Source organism: Carettochelys insculpta, chromosome 5, assembly GCF_033958435.1.
Source record: "Carettochelys insculpta isolate YL-2023 chromosome 5, ASM3395843v1, whole genome shotgun sequence".
NCBI classification, from domain to species: Eukaryota; Metazoa; Chordata; order Testudines; family Carettochelyidae; genus Carettochelys; species Carettochelys insculpta.
The window spans coordinates 4,273,234-4,278,938 of NC_134141.1; positions in this window are offsets into that span (position 1 = coordinate 4,273,234).

The following is a 5,705-nucleotide window of genomic DNA, read 5'->3' on the forward strand; positions in this document are numbered from 1 at the left end:
TCTGTTCAGTCTGAAACAAAACCAGTTATAGACATTTTGTGTTGAAAAGGGGGAAAATGTGTATTTTATTGACTCATAATAGTTCCAAAATTTGTTTTCAATTATTTTCCCACCTGAAGCCAGTCACCAAATTTGACACAAACCTGCAAAGAGTTTGAGGTAACCGTACCATTGTCTGACACATTTACTGCTTGCCAAATGTGGCTGGGTTTGAGTTGGCATCCCTACTGATTTCCAGGAGGTCTGCAGTCGCCTTGGGCTCAGACTCACCCAACAGTTGTCATTAGCACAGATGAGCTGGTTTCTCATGACCATATAAAGCAGTGTCACTCTTCCACCAGCCTGGGGGCTTCTGCATAACTTAGGTCTGAAGTGCCACAGCTGTCACTCTAACATGGCCACTGCCTTATGTGTGCTCCCTGTGACACAGCCCTGCTACAGGCATTCCCTGTCCTCTAGGGAAAAGCCAACCCCAAGCTTCTCACTGGAAACGGGAGGAGAGTCTGTCTCATCGAGAGCTGGGGGTGACCACGTTCAATCTGGGGCACTCATAGCCAAGCTCAGTACCAAAGGCAGGCACAGAGTGGGAAGCCATCCACCCAGCCTTTACCCAGATGGTCCAGTTTTTGGCTTTGGTGTCCGGGTCCATTTAGGGTGTCCACTCAGATGCCTGGTTTTCGGGGATTTGGCCATCCTAAAATGGCACCTGAATCAGAAGGCCAGTTACAACGGGGCAGGAGGAAGCACCAGGTCATTAAGCCACACCAGCCGCTGCTCGGCCAGGGCCTCCACTTCCCTGCAAGCAGACTCTTTGAGACCACCCAGGAAGTGATGGGCAGCAAGGGGCCAGGAGAGGAACGGGTGACGGTGCTGGGCTTTGGGGACAAGAGGCAGGGCCCAGGACACCCCCGTCACCCTAGGGGTCTGGTTGCAAGGGGGCAACCCTAGAAGAGCCGCCATTACCCACTAGAGGACATCAGCCATACTAAATCCTGTCTGTCCTGTTGGAGAGGGAGCAGCTGTCACAACCTGGCGAAACCCAGTACCACCATCGCTACAAGAGGGCCCAGGCAGCCCAGGAGGGGGACAGGTCTGGGAACTGGGCCCATCATGGGGTCAGCTCTTAGTGACATTTAACGTTTGTTTTGCAGGGCAGCTGCCAGGTTTGGGGGGGCCATTCTGCTAGGAGCTGCAAACTCGTCGTCCAACTGCCCAACCAGCAGCTGATGGCAAGATCTTGCAGGTCAGCTTCTCATTACAGGGGGGAATCAGTGACATGGAGTCTCTGACGAACACTTGGACGTGCAAACATTGCATTAAGGATGCTGAATCAACCACAAGTTCGGAAATGCCCCACAAGGAAGGCTGCCCGCTTTCAGTCGCAGTTTGTCCCACTTGTGCATCATAGGCGTTATGATCGTCTTTCGTTACGTGAGCCCATCGTTTTTTCTCCCTCATTCATTGTACAGGATAAATGGTGCTGGGGATGACTCAGGGCTGTGTAGCAATGGAAACCATTGTCGATAGGACTCCAGGCCCTGTTGTTGCAGAAGCTGGAATGTGTGTAATATGGGAGGTGGGGAACTGCCCAGAGGAAAAGGATCGTCTCAGGGCTAGGGCAGCTGAAGAGTGCCTTGGAGGAGTGGACTTTAGCCCTGCCTCTGCCAGAGATCCTGTGCAACGCTGAGCAAGTAAGTTGCACAAAAATGTTCACAGGTGGTCAATAACTGTTCTTCTGTTTTTGGAGGCCCCCCGGGTGCCCCCCTCACAGAAGTTCTGAGCTGCCGTGCAGTCAGCGAGCACTGAGTGCTGAACAAACAGTGCAGTAAAATGCTGCATGGATGGCAAAGGCCCCGGGCCTCTCAAACCGGACAGCTCAGCTTCGTGGATACTTCTGAGAATAACGTCTCTGCCTCACTTCGGCCTCTGTAAAAGGAATCAGAGCTGCCTGCCCCTCCCGCGAGGGTGGTGTAATGGCTGGGAAGCACTCCTGCGAAAGTGACGACCACCACAGAGAGCCCCCTGAAAAAATGGCTGACTTCGTCTTCATAGATTTGCCTGCTGTGCCCTAGGGCCTCATCTCAGTGACAAGATACAAATCAAGCACTCCTTCAGTGTCCACCTGTCCTATGCACTGACTGAGACACGCACCTGCGGGGGAAAATTGCACAAGGAGGATGAATTAAGGGGACACAAGCAGCCTGCATGAGGTCCCCTCCAGCCCTAGGAGTCTAGGAGTCGTTCTAGCATTGCCTGACTTTTGAGTAAGTTTGAACAGAGACATCAACCACCTCACGCGTTACAAGGACTGCTTCCCTTCCTTTGACGCTTGTAATTATCTCAGCCAGGACAATTAACATCCCCTCCCCCACCTCTCACCCCCTTCCTTCAATCCTATTTGATTTCTCAGTTTTTATTGCAATTTTTCCCCTTTTTTTGGTCCTCAGTACCTATAAGCACCAGTCTGTATCGGAAATGAAATAGATCTGATGAAGTGGGTCTGTCCCACGAAAGCTCATCACTGAATAGATAATTTTGTTGAAGTGCTACATTTCTGGTGCTTTGTTTTGTTAGAGTACAGCCTAACACGGCCACCTCTCTGTTACCCTTCTTGCCATGTCATTTGCTGTGCCTGATTTCATTGCTTTTCAACAAAGTACAGGGTTAAATCCTGGGGGACGTGGGGTGAGGCCAGAGGCCCCCTCCTGCCCCCTGTGTGGCCCTATAAATCAAGAGTGGCATGTGTGCTGGGGGTTGGTTACACCTGCTTTAGGCAACAGCTTCAGGGAATTTAGCTGCCAAATTCTACTAGTCTCTCCTGAGCATGTGCAGACAGATGTTAAAGTGACACACAAGTTGGGCCAGTTTTCCCAGGGCTGGCAAGAAGCCCTTCCCTAAAGTCTGGGTACCAAGAACCTGTTCCACAGCTTGGGAATCCCAGCACTTGCCAATGAAATAGTTACGGAGCCTCAACATGAGCAAACAGCCTGTTTTGCTCCAGTCGGGGTCTGAGAAATGACCGCACCAGTTTTGTGGAATTGTTCCCAAAACTCCAGACAAGGCAGATGCTCAGCAGAGTCTATTTCTGCCCAGACCAGTCCAGAAAATGGTGGTCTCTTAAAAAAAAGCTACAACAGTGTCTGCAGGAGATTGCCAAGGCAGTAACCACCAGGAGCGTTACAGGGCAGCCAAGGGAACACCTCTGCCTGCACACCCCCGCCCCAGCGGTGCTACTGTTGATCAGAAAAGGTCGGCCTATAACTGGGTGTTTCCCATTGGGTAGAGGGGCGTTAGGGTTTGGCCCCTCTGTGGGGCGGGGAGGGAGCAGCCCTGCAGCAGGTGGAGGCAGTAGTCAGTACAGGGCTCAGCTCCTTGCAGCAGGGCTGAGCAAAGCAGAAGGAGCCTGCCCTGACCATGGTAAGAGCAGTGCAGAGAGCGGCGGGGAGCCACGGCAGACCTTCCACCAGCCAGTGGTATGGGGGGAGACTCAAATGCAGTCCCCAGCACACGCCCTTGTCCACCAGGCCCCTTGTCCAGCTCCCCACAGCTGCCTGCACAGGTCTTACCATGGCTGAGCTGCAGCTTCAAGGGCAGTAGATCAACCCCCACCTCGGTGCTGGTTTGGGGTCAGAGTAATACCGGCAGCTGTGGTCAACCAGTGCAGAGCTACAGCCCCTCCATCGGCCTTGGGCAGGGAGAGTGGGACATGGGCCAGGGACTGCTGTCAGCACACATGCACCCCTGACCCATGCAGCTGGGGGGGCTGTGCTGCTCCCACTACTGCCCTGGGCTGCCAGGGAGTGGGGCCTTGAGGGCAAGAGGAAGGGAGCAGGGCCCACCCTGGGAAAAGCGGCCAGGTCAGGCCCATCCGCTTTTAAAAAGTGGGAGAACCATGCCCGCATCCTGGCTCCAGGACCACTGTCTCTGGGCTGCATACTGAGTGCTGCGGACCTACCGCCGGCCAGGGTGGCTGAGTGGGTGGAAGAGTCCCCAGACTGGATCTCAAACCCAGCAGCAGCTCAGCTGTTGGTCAAGGCGCTCACGAGGGCAACGACAGCCACACTCCAGCTGTGCCTCATTGCTGGGTTCCAGTCCTCCAAGCCCAGAGCGCTGCCTTAGCTCTGACCCACGACACTGGCAACTGGCCTCCGAGGTCAGCTGCGACCCTAGGGTGCCAACTCCTGCCCTGGCCACTAGGCATGACCACCCATGCCCCACTTGCTACTGCCAGAGAGCTCTGTAGCTGGCAGAGGAGTCTCTCTTTCCCAGTGGAGAACTGGGACAACCTGAGCCCTCAGTTTTCCTTAGCCCCCGTTACCCAGTTCCACTCGAGATCCCTGCTCGGGGTGTTTCCATACCTGTGTACAGCCCGACCCGTGGCCCTGACCGCTGTACGTGGGCCATGACCAGAAAGCTGCAATTGGACAGTGCCAAGGAGCCTGAAGTTGTCTCCCGCCTCTTTCTCGGTGACCGTTTTTGGAACCGATATGCCTGTTCCTTGAGGGGGCCAACCCCCCTCTGGGGCTCTGCCATCGCTGGGGCCCTTTGGTTTTGGGGGCTGCAGGAGATTTCAGCAGGCAGGCCCAGGGATCTGGAGGCATCCAGGTATGCAGACGGGCTCTACTAAAGAAGTTGCCTGCTGCAGGCCCCTGCCATGCTGAGAGAGCAGCGCTGATGCCCATGGCACTGGTAGTACAATGAGCTTGGCCTTTTCGCTGCTCATAGAAATCGATGCCATGGGCAGTCCTCGTGCCGGTTATTAGCTCCTGAAGGAGCTGGGCAGTTCTTGCAGTGTCCTGACGAAGCTGACAGGCTCCCACATCCAGAGGCGCAGCTGTAATATGACAGTGGGGGCCCTGGCTTAGTTTTATTTATTTTCGAATATGTCTGCAACCTCTCGTGCGCCCCAGTACAAACACTGGAGCTGATGCTGCGGCAAGCTGAGCCATACACTCAGATCCTCAGCTGGAAGCAGAGGGCTGGGCAGCTGGAGCTCCCCAGAGAAGCAAGGCTAGGAGCAGGTTTTACCAGCCCTTAGGCACGCTCGGGGCAGAGGCGCTGTGGCGGGGATGGTGCACAAGTTGGAGAATCACTCCCCACTGCCCAAGCAAAACAGCCGACCATGGGCAGCTGAAGTGAGCAGTATTGCAGGACACGCATCAGGCTGCTTGAAGCTTGTCCGCTTCCCTTTGGGCTCCATGGGGCTGGGCTAGCACAGGGGAGCTGCTCACACAGCGAGGCTTACACTCCAGCACGGCAGCGGGGCCCCTTTTGTAGCCCTGCCTGCAGGATCTTCAGCAATAGCATAGGGCATGGCCCTGAAAAGCACCACTGTCTGCAGCCCTGCCAGCGCATCCTGGGGGCGTGGCGGTGCAGAGGCCACCCCAAGACCCACCGGATCTGCAGGGGGGCAGGAGTGCTGACCCAGGCGATAGGGGCAGGCCTGTGGTACCCCTGCCCGCCAGACGCCTGCAGGCTGTATTGGGGAGGCCGCCCGGCCTGGCCACGGAGGAGCGCAGCGGGCTGTGTTTGCTCGGCTTTGTGGACTTTGACCACACGACTTGTGCAAGCTCCCAGGCTGCAGAGCTGAGCGAGAGCTGGGCCAGCACTAGGACCCTGCAGCAGTGTGTGGCTGTGGGAGCAGGCAAAGCAACTCTGTCAAAAGCCAGCTGGGCACCGAGCCAGGCAGGAAGGGAGAGGAGAAA